This window comes from Nilaparvata lugens, chromosome 10 (genome assembly GCF_014356525.2).
Source record: "Nilaparvata lugens isolate BPH chromosome 10, ASM1435652v1, whole genome shotgun sequence".
Taxonomy (NCBI): Eukaryota; Metazoa; Arthropoda; class Insecta; order Hemiptera; family Delphacidae; genus Nilaparvata; species Nilaparvata lugens.
The window spans coordinates 24,832,770-24,850,218 of NC_052513.1; positions in this window are offsets into that span (position 1 = coordinate 24,832,770).

The window sequence follows — 17,449 nt, forward strand, 5'->3', positions numbered from 1 at the left end:
GCAACAAATGAAAACACAAAATTGAATCTTCACTGAGGTAACCGAAAAAGTCCAAATTTCAAAAGCTGGATTAAAAACCCTTCAAGCCTCCACCAATTATGTAAGCAAGATATGGACGGCAGGATAAACCTCCACCAAATATGTAAGCAATATGTGCCTACACCGAGTATGTAAAGGTGGGGAAATGAAAACAAGAAATTATCGTACTGGTTTTGATAATTAAAACAAAACAATAAATTATTGTACAAAAAAATTAGAATTATAATTATAAATTATGAAAATACAATAAATAGATAAATATTTCAAGGGCTACTCGCTTGGCTGCTAGTGAAGATTAAATTTGTTGTGGTTATGGAAAAATTAAAACAATGACTCAGTAGTCACCTACCTTTATGATAATGGCCCCCAATTTGGCATCCACTGGTTAATCGCGACGTTATTTATTAATGAAAAATAAATAAAAAAAACTGATCTAATGAAGTGGGTTCAGATCCCTTCTTATTCAATAATACAATTCTCTTTAAAACTGCCCGAACTGTGACAGGAAAACTGTATTATAAAACAAGAACAAAATCTATCCCCTTCACCAGAACAGCCGGACTTTACTCACAGTCCTAACGAACGAGCTCACACACCACTAGTAAAATTTTGGGTATTAATATATAACTCAGTCAATGCCAAACATGAAGCCATTTCAAATACATATTTTTATCAGTCGCACAAGCCGAGCACGTTTGTTATGAAAAACAAAAGAGAAACTACAATAATTCTGATAACAAGTGAAATAAACAATCTTTCTGTCGATGACAAAACTGTTCAAAGGCAGAAACACCGTTCATTAAACTTTTCGTAAAATAAAACTCTAAAATCCTGATCAATATGAGATAAATATATGAATCATATATATGTCCCATATGACCAGGTGACAATACCATTTCTTTATTTCAATTTCAAATTGCTTGAAATCCTCAACACTCCCTGGATTTGATCTAGTATGGAATCTTTGCATCGAACACTCCATTCGCTTGAAATTCAATGCATTCCTGATTTCGACTGGTGCTCTGAAAATTATACAAGCAGAGATGAAGTTTCAATTTTTCGAAAATGGGCTATCTATAATATGTTCAATGAGGCGACGGAGGAAACAAAACAAAGCTTGTGAATGTGAATTCTGATCAGAACTGGTTGGTCCGGCTCCATGCTGAATTGTATTCACTGAGATGCAACCATATTATTTTTATATCATTGTACAGTAGATGAAATATTATAAATTTTGAACAGTCTCAGACCAAAAAGGCTTTGAACAGTCCTTACTATTCCAGAAAAAACACACAAGAAAAACTCTTAGTAGGGGTAAAGTGAGAGTTCTGAAGAAAAGCTGAAGAAAAGCTGCCCCAAAGCTGGCTCAAAGCTGCCCCCAAATCTGCCCCAAATCTGATTCTTGGTTCTAACCTTGCCCAATTCAATGTAATCTGATCTAACCTTACCTAGCCATACCCCTAATCTCACAATAAACCTCAAATGAAGATTTCCCACTTTTTTGGAAAAAAAACTAGATCCAGCTTTTTTTTATTTCTTGAATAATTAAGAAACCGTCAATTTTACAAAAAAATTACATGAGTAACTTTTTCCAGTAAATCTAATAACGAATCCATTGACACCCCATTTGTCAAGATTGAACAAAAAATAAGGATCTCATGGGAAAACTAGATCCAGCTTTTTTCAATTTCTTCAATAACTAAGAAACCATTGATTTTACAAAAAATTTACAAGAATAACTTTTTCCAGTAAATCTAATAACGAATCCATTGACACCACATTTGTCAAGATTGAACAGAAAATATGGAAAAAGTAGATCCAATTTCTTGAATAACTAAGAATAATTTTTTTCAGTAAATCCATTATTTGTCAAGGGGATCCTAACTCTGAAACTGAGCAACAAACATTTTTATGTTGAGACCCTTTCTTAAGCAAACCTCAGCACTAAACCCCCCCCCCTCACAAGGGGGGGGGGTTGGGGGGCTTGACCCTTTGCCTTTAACCAGCTAAGCTTGAACTACTTGAAAACTCACCTCAGGTTGTATTGAGAAGAAAAAATATATATAATAAAAATGTAAAAGAAAGATGTCAAGTCAGATATATTACTTGTTGATCAGAGTGTACAGTCCCCGTCCTGTAGCTTTGCCTGGCAGAGGGCCAAGAGAAGTCATCGATACAGGCCGTTCAAAAACATTGACCATTTTAAAAAATGTTCTAATTTTGCTCCAAAATCAATCAAATACCATGAAACTAAACATGACGCATCTTTTTTGTCCTTTGAACGTTTGACGTAAATTCACTCATTCCAAAGATAAATGGAATTTAATAAGAATTTGACTTGACTTGAAAATAATGTTCCCATTTCATTACCAAAACAGTTACTCTCGAACTAGTCATCAGAAATCAATGAAATTTCCGCAATATCATGAGAATTGTTGGAGGATACCAATAATGTCAATGAAGTTCAAATTCGAGCAACGATTCAGTGTGAATGAGGTATATAAGTCGAAAAATTTACAACTTCAATTTTCCATGTCATGAAAAAGTTACGTATCAAGAAAAATTTTTGTTTTTGATTTTTTGTGTATACATATCGTGTATGAAATGTAGAGAATTAATTGAATTTATTTTTAAAGAAAAAATCATGTAACTAGGTCTTTCCGCTGAGATTCTGCAGAGCGTTTAAGTTATGCGTATATCTATTAGGCTGAGCCTTTTAGTCTGAATTTCGGCCATAGTAGGCTGCACAGCAACACTTGAAAAATATTATCCACTACCTGAAAAATAGTAATCACTACCGGCTCCTGAAAAAAAAAGTAAAACAATCGCACACGCAAAAACGCGTTTTAATAGGGACTTTGAAAATATCCACACGCTAACGAAATATGTGCACGTATACAAGTATCGAGCAGACAGTTCGCTAGAGACTGAAACAAATACAGTGCAACGGCATGCGTATCACCCCGCGAGGAGTACCTTGCCTATCTGCCGGTTCAAGGTCGCGTAGGCAAAGCTACAGGATGACTACTGTACATCTTGATGAGAGTATTACCAAATATGAGTATATCACTCACACACCATATATTCAACAGACATTTAATTACAATGATGAAATTCGAATTAGTTTAAAACAAGAAGATATTTATACACTTTCAAGTAGAAGTTTTCTCATAATTGAAGGCGAAATCAAAGTGAAAGATAAGAATGATGTTGAAACCAAGGACTTTTCACTTATCAATAATGGAGTTGCATACCTATTTGATGAAATCAGATATGAATTGGGAGGGGTTGAAGTTGATTGCACACATAATGTAGGATTGACAACAACCATGAAAAACTATCTACGTCAATCAAAACTCAATGGAAAAATTATGGAAAATGCAGGATGGAAGTTGACTGGATGGAAAAGTTTAGATAAATTCTGCTTTTGCATTCCTTTGGATATGTGGTTAGGTGTAATGGAAGACTATAGAAAAGTTCTATTAAATGTTCGTCAGGAAATTGTTCTATTAAGATCATCAACAGACTTAAATTGTATTGAATCAGAGACAGCAAAATCGGTGAAAATTGATATTACAAAACTACAATGGAAAGTACCCTACATACATGCTTCTGACACTGTTCGTCTTGATCTGCTGAGTTTAACACATAGTGATATACCAATTACCATTCCATTCAGATCATGGGAATTGCATGAATTTCCACAATTACCTGAAACTACCAATCTTCAATGGACAGTTAAGACAACTTCAAACATATTGAAACCTAGATTCATTATTCTTGGATTACAAAAGAATAGGAAAAATGTTATAACTGCTAACAGGTCACATTTCGATTTCTGTAATCTGAACAATGTTAATCTCTATTTAAATACTCAATCATTCCCCTATGAAAATATTGTTGGTAATAAACATTTATCGTATCACATGTTCTCTGAATTCCAAAATGAATACTATTCTTATAACAGCAGTACATCAATTGAGTATAAAACATTTGATGAATATGCACCATTGGTTGTTATAGGCTGTAGTAAGGAAAATGAACTATTGAAATCTGGTGCAATAGACATAAAGTTGACATTGGAAACAACAAATAATTTCTCAGAAAAAACCAGTGCCTACTGTTTAATCCTCTATGATAATGAGTTTGAATATACACCACTGAGTGGAACAGTAAAAAGAGTATTATAAATCTTCTATAAAATAACAAAGAACTAGACAATATTCAAATCAAAAGTATTATCTACAAATGTATCAATATTTTACCTTCAGTATCATCCCATTGATTTGTAGAATTGTTCTTGTCTTGATCTCAACCATTTTCTTCAAATTTAATTTTAGAGCATTTTATATTATTATTCAATTTATCAGCTTCTTTCAAAGCAAAATACTGACTGTGATGATATAGTGCTATCCATATGAGCTTAGATTTTTCATTGAAGTTGAATAATGTTCTTGGCCTGGGTAACCAAACCTACATTTTTTTCTGGGTGTACTCACCTACATCTACAATTTCTTTGTGGGTGTACTCACCTAAACCTAAGATTTTTCACCTATATTTATTACATTTTTTTCATACCATTCTTTAAAAGAGAATCCAGAAGAAAGTGAGAATTGTTGGATTAAGTTTGGATCAGTCATATACTTCCATTCTTTTCCATTATTGAGATTGATGTTTGGTATGAAAGTTGCAGCTAATGGTATACATTGTAAAAAATGGAAAAAATTCTGAATCAAATTTTTGATATCAACATTAATATCTCTATTATTATCTTTATCATACAAATATCGACCAAATTCATCAACACTCATGATCTATTTTATAATAAATGTTTAATACAACCTGAGGTGAGTTTTCAAGTAGTTCAAGCTTAGCTGGTTAAAGGCAGAGGGTCAAGCCCCCCAACCCCCCCCCCCCTTGTGGGGGGGTTTAGTGCTGAGGTTTGCTTAAGAAAGGGTCTCAACATGAAAATGCTTGTTGCTCAGTTTCAGAGTTAGGATCCCCTTGACAAATAGTGGATTTACTGAAAAAAATTATTCTTAGTTATTCAAGAAATTGGATCTACTTTTTCCATATTTTCTGTTCAATCTTGACAAATGGGGTGTCAATGGATTCGTTATTAGATTCACTGGAAAAAGTTATTCTTGTAAATTTTTTGTAAAATCGATGGTTTCTTAGTTATTAGAGAAATTGAAAAAAGCTGGATCTAGTTTTCCCATGAGATCCTTATTTTTTGTTCAATCTTGACAAATGGGGTGTCGATGGATTCGTTATTAGATTTACTGGAAAAAGTTATTCTTGTATTTTTTTTTTGTAAAATTAACGGTTTCTTAGTTATTAGAGAAATTGAAAAAAGCTGGATCTAGTTTTCCCATGAGATCCTTATTTTTTGTTCAATCTTGACAAATGGGGTGTCGATGGATTCGTTATTAGATTTACTGGAAAAAGTTATTCTTGTATTTTTTTTCGTAAAATTAACGGTTTCTTAGTTATTAGAGAAATTGAAAAAAGCTGGATCTAGTTTTCCCATGAGATCCTTATTTTTTGTTCAATCTTGACAAATGGGGTGTCAATGGATTCATTATCAGATTTACTGGGAAAAGTTACTCTTGTAATTTTTTTGTAAAATTAACGGTTTCTTAGTTATTCAAGAAATAAAAAAAAGCTTGAACCAATTTTTTTTTTCAAAAAAGTGGGAAATCTTCATTTGAGGTTTATTGTGGGATTAGGGGTATGGCTAGGTAAGGTTAGATCAGATTACATTGGACTTGGCAAGGTGAGAACCAAGAATCAGATTTGGGGCGGATTTGGGGGCAGCTTTGAGCCAGCTTTGGGGCAGCTTTTCTTCAGCTTTTCTTCAGAACTCTCACTTTACCCCTACTACTCTTCTCTATCCTCTCTTCTTTTTTCAATATGTAACGTTATTTATCAATATTGAAGAATCGCATTTTCAAAAAACAATAGTATGCGTGGATAATGGGAAGAATGTGATTTCTGAATCATCAGAAAGCGATTATAATCACATTTTGTAAATATCCTTTCCAGTTTCAAATAATAACTCGAGTTATTTAGTATTTCGTAGAATTGATATTCTAATAAATCAAGCAGTATGTTGTTCAATACAATATAACTTGAAGAATGAATCCTCGAAATTTCATGAATTTATTTCTATCAATTATTAAAAACAGTTTATCATGCCATTTTTCAATCAGTTTTACAATATGGATTAGTCATATGGAGTGCTGCATATGATGTACACATGAATAATCTATTCATCATTCAGAAAAATAATAGAAACCATCTTAAATAAACCAAAGTTATTTGGTTCAGTTGCTATCAGACCTCGACGAAGGACGAAGGACAGATAAATAGCTTATGTCGAAGATTGAGGTATCTAATTTTTAAATTTCACAATATTGGTGTGCTAGAGAATAAAGATATTTCTCGTCTAGTTTATTTTGCTTATGCCCAATCAGTACTGCAATATGGTATAATAGCCTGGGGAGGAGCCAGAAACATCCATCTCAATAAATTATTCACCATACAAAAATTTTTAATCAAATCAATTACTTCCAAACCAAGACGTTACCCCAGCAGTGATCTTTTCAATGAGTTCGAAGTATTAACTGTCAGACAATTATATACAAAGAGTCTTCTCTTATATATAATAAGAAACAAAAATAGCTTCAGACTTCGAGAGACTATGTATGATTTGAGACCATCTAGCATTACTTTTCAGAATGATCGTACAGTGTTGGACGTGTGCTGTAGGCAGTTTGTCTTTGTAGCGAAAAGGCTACTGAATCATATACCTTTTGATTTTGTCAATTTCAGATTAAACAGTAGAACTAGGCATGAATTGGATAAATGTATTGTAGCATTCAAGCTCAATGAAAAACTATTTTGATACAAGTAAAATTCATTTACTATAGAACCTATACTTTCTGTATTGATCAAAGATTTTTTCCTTCCAAAGTTATAATAACCTTTAGAAATAACAAATATCAAACTTTTTTGTAACTATTGAATAATGTATTCTTTTGTAGTGAATACCTTTCCCTCTTATTTTCAATGTTCTTTGAACTGATTCATGAATTAAACTACGTGATTTTCCATTTCTTTTTATATTGTATATAAATTTCAATATGCTATGCATAGTGGATACTGTTTACATAAATTATATGCTATGATTATCATCATTTTATAATCATGAGTTGTGCTGCTGTTCAATATTGTAATTTATATTCTGTACATTTCTATTTTCACGAATTATTGCAATTAACTTTAACTGTCTGTATATTTAATATTAATTTCTTTCATTTTATAGAGTAGTTTTTCAACATCCTGTTTCCCTCGATATTGTTATTATGTTATTTATAGCGACTCATTCCTGCGCTCAGGTTAAACCTTTGCAGGGATTTTTTCTTCTCAATGTGTCTTGTGAATTGTAATATGAGGATTAGGTTAGACAAGTTTTGTGAAAATGTTGTATTTTATACTGTAAATTTGTTTTTTGAAGAATAAATGATTTTGATTTGAAAATATACCCATCTAATCTTTTTTCTGATTTTGATGTTGACAACTATAATGTCAAAGCTGCGTTTACAAAATAAAATTATGGTTCATAAATAAAAAACATGGTGAAAAATACAAATATCTTGCCAAAGCTGATCAAGAACACACTTATCATTTCAGACGGGGTGTAACAGAGAAATATCAAGTTCATTCTACAAGACTTTCATTGATCAGAAGGTAGCTAATTTACTCAAGCAGTAAACTGATCAATGAAATACCTTTTGATTTGTATTTCAAAATTAGTAAAAAGAGCACATTAGTGGAAGAGTGGATTAAAGGTAGGCGCACACAGATCGTCATCGGACGGACGGCACGCATCGGACGATTAGATTTGATGCATTGTTTTCAATTGGAGTGCGGATAGGTATGCGCATTCCAATTGAAAACAATGCATCAAATCTAATCATCCAATACGTCCGATGCGTGCCGTCCGTCCGATGACGATCTGTGTGCGTCTACCTTTAGAGAGAATTTTTCTATATCTGAGATATAGCAATTTAATATTCAATTTCAATTCTTTTATTTTTATTTTATCGTGTTTTCTCTGCACAATATTTGTTGATTTTTGATGATTCAACTGTTCTAAAGTTTCTACTGTAATTATACTGAATTAGTTAAATTTTAACCCAAATTTTCTGCATTATTTCGAAATATTATGTTTTTCTTTTACTGTTTTGCAACTCTCACCAGCGGGCAGAGAGTTTCCTTTTGCTAGTGATGCCTAGATTTTATAATTCATTTTTTTAAGTATATGTTTGAATGATTATGTTTATTTATTTATATATTTAATGGTATGTCAAATTATAAAGAATTTGTAATATGTCTTAAATATTCTTAATTGAAATTCTGAAATTACTCATTTCTAAGATTTTCCATTCTGGTTGCTCATATCTGATGCGCATATCAAATAAATGTGAACATTCTCTGTTTTATTTTACTTATCCAACAAGTACATTAGAAATAATTCTATTCAACTACTGAACTCCATTATAGGTTCTTTAAAATAGTGGGATCACTATAGGATGATTATCCATAAACGTATCACTTACTTGTTGATTTCTTCCTGGAAGATGATTAAATACGGCGTGTTTTCTGTTGCTGCCCTTTGAGAATTGAAGAGCCTCAATTCTTGATTCGTTGGGCTCACTCTTGCAGGCATTCTCTGGCAAATGACTACGAGTAATTGAGCATTCACCCACGCTAGATTCCCCAGTATTGCATTCAACAGAGCAAGTCCCAGAACACTCTTTTTTAACGCAACCATGAAAATAAAATTTTTTTTTTGCTTATAAATAAACCCACTTTCATCTTCCCACCGAAACCCTTTATATCTTGCTTTAAATCGTACTGCTGACATGACCAAGATCACTTGAACACTTTTTAACGACTGTCACTGGACACTACCGATTTGGACACTGCCGGGGAAGAACTGTCACCCTCTCACTCCATGCAATATATATATGTGCTATGAGCGACTGTGGGAGCGGGCCTTCGAAGAATTTCCAGGATTCCATTCAAAGCTGAATGCTTTCTCCTACCATCAACAGGTTCTTGACCTGTTTTTACTTTACACAAATGACTTACCTAGATATTTGATTCACTGTAAGATTTTTATGTTTGCAGATGATATTTTGTTGATTTCCTCTCATAAATCGTTAGATGTGGCCGAAACCCGGTTACAACATGATACCAATACTCTAGCTAAATGGTCTCATAATAATTGTCTAAATATAAATGTCACCAAAACCAAGGTGCTACATATAACCTCATCCTATATGAAAAGAATTAAGGAACCCAAAATTAAGCACCATTGCTGTGAATGTTTCCAACTGCAGGAGCAAGATATTTTCATATGTACAAGAGATTGTCAGTTTATATCGAATTAAATTATAAGTATTTAGGAGTAACAGTTGACAGTCATTTTCGTTGGGATATTCATATAAAAAATGTTTGTAATAGACTCAAACAGGTATTGGCCAAAATGTATTATATTAAAGATTTAATACCTAATAAAGTGAAGAGGATGATGTATATAGCCTTGGGAGAGTCTGTTATGAGATATGGATTGCAAGGGTGGGGATTTGCTAGCAATGTTTATCTTGGGAGAATATCTTCGGTACAAAGATTTTACGTTTGGTCAGTAAAATATCTCAGGGAGATATTTCATATGAGAACCTTTTGAATAGATGCAAGGTTTTGAATATAAAAGGTATATTTCTGTTTACTTTGATTTTAGAAAATTACTTCTGCAAAAAATATTTAGTTATGAAAGTTAATCGATATGATTTAAGGAATGAGAGGTATGTTGTACCATTTACTTCGAATAATTTAGCCAGAAACACCTTAATCTACATTGTATCAAGAACTTTCAATGATTTACCCGATAATTGTGCTGAGTTTGTTAATATGCGCCTGTTGAAAAGAAATTTAAAGATTTGGTTGAATAATTACACTTTAGATGTAACTTAATGTAACTCATTATTAATGTATTGTATTGTTGTAATTCATTCTGTTCTATTTTTTGTATGTAAGTTCAGGTTGACTATGTATTATAATACTCTTTAGATTTTTGAGAGCTGAGCCAACAATTAATTAATTAATATCATGATAATTTTAAATGTTAAGTAAATTCTGTAAGTAAATTTGACAGTGTAATAAACTGATAAGTGAATTTAACTGTTGAGTAAAAATAAAGTTCACTGATATATGTATGATAATATTTGAATTTACATGTTTGTATAATAGTACCTTGTCAAGCAGCATCTTTGAGGTTCGCTTAAGGTAGCTTATTTATTCAATAAACGTTTTTTCTATTCTATTCTATTCTATTGACACCCTCCACTGAATCTTCTGTCTTTGTCCCCAATGAACAGCGTTGAAAATAATACATTTCCTCGATATTGTTCTGATTTTTCAAAGAGTTCTAAGGGCGAAAATGACGCAGATACGTTTTTTATGTCAATCACATTAGTCAAAGTCATGGATCCTCTCTACAACTTTTGAATAATCACTTTAGTGGGGATTTTGGCACAGTGTTATGGCCTGTGATGAGTAATCGCCAGACAATACAGTTGACCTGTGCAGGCGTCACAAAACAAGAGTTTATTGTTAGGGAAAACCTGATTTTTGTTAAACCCTTCAACATTTCCAAATGACGACCCTCCATTTCTTGGATCAGTCCCTTTTTCTCGGAAATATTTCTTCAAGGATGCCGATTCTATTATTAATATATTGATAAATTCCTAAAACTTCTTATTGTTTCAATGAACAAGAGAGCCTTGTGAATACGATCTATACAATTTTCAAACATTCAAGTCAATCTTGGGGCTGGTGTGAAGTTGGCTGGTAGTAATAATATTCTTACTCTCAAATCTAAAACCTAGAAATCTGAACAAACGTCACATTTTTCAAAATAACCAAAACTAATGATGTATATTATTATTTTCAGCGTTTTTTTTTTGCGTTTTCTCAGCTTTATCGAGAACAAATGAACAGAAAATATCCAAATTTAGTGCAGATGCTCAGCTAGGGAGTAAGAATGTAGTAATAGGAGGACTTTGGAATAACGCAAAAGATACACCTAAAATAATCGGGGTTTCCAGCGTTTAAGAACATTTCTGTGTTTTCTAACGTAAAATAATAGAGTAACATAATTCTAACATAACGTAACATAATTCTGACATAATAGAGGCTTATAAAACAATAAATTACCTCCGGTTTTTGGGTCCTCTTGCTCTCCCACTCTAGATATCAAGCTACCCAACACTATATTATGTTATCACTTATAATTCACCTACTGTTATCTGAATCTTAGTTTTGTAATTTTAATCACACATATTGTAATTTATAGTAAATATAATACCATATAACTTCTAAATAATACTGCTTGCAGGAACTGTCCTCCAATCTCAGACGCATAGTCTTACTGGGGGAATTCCACTCAATCAATATGTTCTTTGTACTGTTTTTGTAAAAATGTGATTCTTATTTTGTTGAATTTCAAATATAAATATGTACATGTATTGTATGCCAAGTGGAAATAAACGATTTGAATTGAATTGAATTTCCCGGTTTTAAAAAGAAGTAATAGACAGAAAATGTTCAAATTTGGTAAACAGGTGCGTACAGATTCACGCTCCGCGAGCACGACCAATTCACTTTCCACCAGCTGATTATATCTGTATTCGTAAAGAAACGGATATAAAAAGATACAGATATAGAAAGCTTAGCATCAGCTGTTAAAAAATGAATTTCACGTGTTTGCGGCGCGTAAATCTGTACGCACCTCAAGGTCCATGTTATACGAGCGCTGATAAATTGACTTAGCAATGTTACTTTTATAGTGCGCGCTAACAACGCTGTGTATAACTTGGTTCAGCGCTGCAAGCGCCGCGTTAACGCCGCGGCATTTAGCGCTCGTATAACATGGGCTTCAGGCAATACCTACTATTACTATTACTTAAGTAATAGTAGGTATTGCTTCAGGTGTACAAAATGTTCTATTGGAAGAGCTGTGGTATAACGTCAAACACAAGCCCAAAATAAGTGTTTTTCTTCTTTTTCTCAGCTTTTTCGAGAACAAAAAACGTTTAAATTAGGTACAAATGTTCAGCTAGGGTCTAAAAATATTATGTTGAGAGGTGCCCAATATTTCACCGAAGATACGCTCAAAGCTGGCGTTTATTTTCCAACATTTTTCTATATTTTTCGGGTTTTCAGTACTTTATGGACAGAAATTGTTTAAATCTGTTCCACAGGTCCGTGTAATATTTTTTTAAGTTCAAAGTAAGTTGTTTTTCCAGGGTTTTCAGGAACAACTGAATTTGAAAGTGTAAACTTGAGGTAATGGCGGTGATAAATCAGAGGGATTCTTTTCTCCAGTTTTTCATTTAGTTTTCTATGCATATTTCTCCATTTATCGGAAAATTCATACTTGAGAGAGTTTGATATGAATGTTTTGTAAGTTGACCACGTCATTCCTATAATCACGTATAAGCCTGTGGTGCTTTTCTGTAATTTGTGTAATTCTCATTGATTAAATAAATAAATTCCTATCTCAAATTTTAAAGGCCTGATCTGAATACAATAATTTTCATAATATCTCAACAAAGTCTCTACAGAGAAATATTTATTCATACCAATAGAAACACGATTTTTTCCATCCTTTTCATCTCAAGTTTTTTATATTATTGCTGCTGGATCCTCCTTGATCCATCCATCCGCCACTGCCTGTAATTCCATGACCCCTGGACCCCGGCAGTGTCAATGGGACTCACTTCGCTCGCCTGCAAATCCCACTGAACCGGATCTCTCTTGTACATCATATCAGTCAAAAGGGTATTTTGAACTTGCTCCACTCGCTTGTTGTTTTGAAATGTGGCTCTTGGATAAGAACATCAAAATATGAACCAATACCTGAGCTGAACTTCTGAACCTCATTATAAAGTTTGAACTATTGGTTCTTGAAAAATGTGATATAAATCTTAAAAAAGCTATGAATGACTGGGAAAACCAGGCGTGATTTGAGGAAATCCATAGAGTAAGTGCATGAAATATATATATGTCAGTTTACTCGCGAAAACTCCGGCACTCAGAGCGAGCGAGGAGCTTGGTTGTCGGGTTCGGTGATAACAACCAAGCTCCTTGCACGCTAGCGTCAACTAGTCTCCCCGACAGTAAATCCCCTACTGGTTCAGAGGGGACTAGTTGTCGGGACCGTAGACGACAACTAAGCTCCTCGGTCGCTGACGACAACTAGTCTCCCCGTCAGTAAAGCTCCTCTTTCAGGAGCTTAGTTGACGCCGTCAGTAAATCCCCTCGAATGTGGTTTCAAAAGGAGCTTTACTGTCGGGGAGACTAGTTGTCGGGGAGACTAGTTGGCGCGTTCCCCAACTTACTTATAGCCATAAACTTGGAAATAACACTGTGAGTAGTGGAAACATGTTGTTTTTCGTTATGAAAAAATAGACACAAGGATATAGTATGAGAATCTTTATTTAACTCTAGCAATTGTAGTGGCCCTATATGGGAAAGTGAATATTCTTATGTTGCATACTCATAACAATGGATCTGAAAGGGTTCCTTTTCTTCTGTAACCTCTTCTTTTGTGTGCATACCATAGTATGCCCCACGCTGACGTTGACGTGTTATATGTTGCCCAACCTGACCTACACTTATGTATATGCAACGTCAAATTCTGTAGCCTATACATTGACAATGATAATAATTTTAAGATACTCCGCGTTATAGCAATGTTGATATAACGAATGTAGGTTCTGACAATGTATAGAGAACACGACCTTGATGGGCTCAGTAAAGAGCTTGAAGCAATATTTGCTATGAGATATTCCAATTACCTGTGCAGAATATCTCTGCAGATTCTTACCAAAAGCGTTGCTGCTACAATCCTTGTCAAGATAAAAATATATAAGGATTTCCAGTATTGTAAAATACAGAAAAATTCCACCTTCAAACCAGTCCACTACCACTCAACAACTTGGTCAAAAGTGTCGAATCATACCAGACAGGGTCAAAGATAGAATAAACTAGGAAAACCTTATAATTTCCATGGTCCTATATGTTGGCCGCTGCTGTACAATATACTAATGACCTCAAAATAACAATATTGATAGCTGAACGCCTGAGAACTTGAATGACTTTCAGAAGTTATTGTTTCCAATGTAGATTTAATCAGAACAATATATTGATGATTTAAATTAAAAATTTTATTGGAGGTATCTCCTTTCAAATTATTCAGATTCAGATCAATATTTAAATATATATGGATAGCATGAGGTTGGTCAGGTATTATGAACAGGTCACAGCATGGAAGAACAAACTCCGGGTTACAAGATATATCAGTATTTATTACAATGATAAGAAGAAAAAAATTGATCAATATAAAATAATAGCGATATTGACTTTGATGGTGAGCTTCATACAATATAATATTAAAACTCTTGAGTAGAAATATCAATTATGGTGATCTAAATGGGCAACACAATACTCAAATGGCCTATGAATGCGAACTTTAAAAATTTTATTACAATAATTAGAAATCTCTTATCTCAGGGTCCGTGAATTCGGCTGCGGTGGAACTTTGAGATGTCCATCCGAATAACTCTAGCTGAATTAATTAATGATACGAATACTAGTTGATGATTTAGGAATGATTAATACAGTATCTAGCTTGCAAGCTTTTTTAAGATTTTTCCCCCACTTCACTTTAATTAATCGTTGAATGCTCAAGCTTGAGATTTCAATTTTATATTTGATTTATTAGATGATCAATATGTAGTTGAAGTTATAAAATTCGAAGTTATGAGAGCTCTCTTAAATGTAGGCTAACGACTCACGTAAATATATATTTCATTTCTCTTGTAAAGATGTCTTCTGTTTCGTATCCTCGTGGTACTGCTTGGCTAATTCCTCTTCTTCAAATTTTATAGGGATTTTAATTTACGTAACTCAAACATTGAGTTATATCACTGAGTTACAAAACAATAAATAACAGATTACAGCAAATTTTCACATATATTAAAGCTTAATAAATGGACAAAAGCCTTAGGAGATTCCTTGTTCAGTCTTCCTTCAGTGGCGGATTCTAGTCGTCCCTCTTCAATTCTTCCCTCAGATCATAAAATTCTCCAATGGCTACCCTAATTTAAATATTAATTTCTGATTGGTCCATTGCCGTGATACGATTCTACGTCACGTAAGATTATATACGTGTAGTAAGTCAGTTCATCGTCATCTGCATAAATAGAGCACTTCATCAATCATTGAAAACAGATCTTCCTAGAAAGGGAATATAATAATACATTATCAAACAATATTATTCTAAAAATAATTATAATGAAATTACAAAGTATGACATCTCATAGTAATGAATAAACAAAGCGCTTTTGGGGAATGTGCAGCTTTGCGAGACAAAGAGAATTGGTAGAAAGAGAGAGAAAGAAATCAGGAGAATCGGAATGGAAAGAACAAATCAGGTATGGAGCACCAGCATCTGTCCCCATGCAGAGTGATGTCGAACCCTTCTCATATCATCATATCAAGCGACCTGCCATTTTGCGCCAAAAAAAACTCCCACCAAAAAAGCACCGCCATCAGAAAAGTGCTTGCTACCTGATTGATAAACCATTAAAAAAAATTGGATCACTTATTAATGATGCCCCTATCGCAGCCTTGTCTTTATCAACCCCAATAGTACTTGACAAGCTTCCATTCTCTGACACCAGTCGGCGCGATCAATGACAGCGATTTTGGATTTATCCTTTATCAGAGGGAGTTGCAAGAGGTGCTTCTGTTACTGCACCGATATATCACCAATCACAATGTCACTGGTCACCTTTTTTTGTTCTTGTCATCAACCTATGCTCGGACTCCCTGACAGAAAAATAATGAATTTGAGTTTGATGGGCGAGTTATTTTTGTGGATTACAGATTAAATGAGTTAACATTTCAACATATAATCTGATTTTATTTAAATTCTTTTAAATACAACTAGAAGCAGGGATAAATCCTAGAAAGGTATACAATATTGGAGGAACAAAAAGGGTATAATCTACATTCGTATTTTTTACGACTACAGGTTTATCAATTGAATGAAAAATGTTTATTGACTAAAAATGATTTATTCATTAATGATATCTTTTGAACAGAAATTTTTCAAACTGGAATTTAGAAAATAACCGTTGAGAGAGTTTTTTTAGTCTATTTTATCACCAGTATTGACATATTATTTAAATTATCAACCAACTATATTCTTTAGCGATTAAGTTGGATCAATCAGCGATATACAGCATTGATTGTTCAATCTTTGAAAATAATACGTTCTCGAGATTTATTTAAATTATCCAGTACCAGCACATCTGATTTGAAGAAACTCAAAGGTCATAGTATTAAATTGCAGCAACAATATAAATTAATAGAATTTATAAGGTATTCTGATAGAGTGTTGCCTTTGAATCCGTTCGGTATCATTTTTCATTGCTGACCACTTTGGTGAATGGTGGCGGGTGGTATTGGTGGCGATACCGCATTGTCTAGTACGATAATCAGAGCCCTTATATCTGTCTACCTCTACTGCATCTATATTTGTGGAGTACACCAAATCAGTCACAAAAACTGTGAACTGTTAAAGCGGCCGACGTTTGCATCTAGCGGAAGCAGAGAATTGTTTGAGCTCCTAGGAGAGCTGGTAAGAAACTGGTGCTATTTGTCCTTCAGGAGTCACAAAAAATACTTTATATATTCAAAAATCTTTGCTCTACCGACTGCGGCCAAGCAGGGCACACGTTATAGGAAAAATAACGTTACAATAGTTGATTTTATGTTCTATTTATAGTTGGGTTATTCAGGTTATGGCAGAAAATATTGAATTGCATTCAGTTCTCATACCCAGCTCCTCCGGATTTCCATTTACAATACGCCATAAATGATGTGTAACCTTAATTTAGAAATTTGTCAATCATTTTGAAGTTACTGAGCGGCAATCCCCCGGCAATTCGTTCTATAACAAAAAAATCATAGGTAAGCACTGTCCTAAATCCTAGATATGAGAATCATACATCATAATCACGAGCCAAATGATGATGTATGACTTCGATATGATTTTTGACTTGTAGAAAGAAGTCTAATCATATACCACGTGAAAAAGTAACGCTAAGGAATCTACAACAGTGGTCATAACTCAACAACTGACTGTTTATCAGACCCAAAAAACAGAGCAATGACATGAACTCCAAGTAGTTAGAATTGGTACAGGTGCTAGACACGGTCTGGGCAACATTCGTCCCTGTTCTACATCCTCGTGGAACAAAAAGCTATT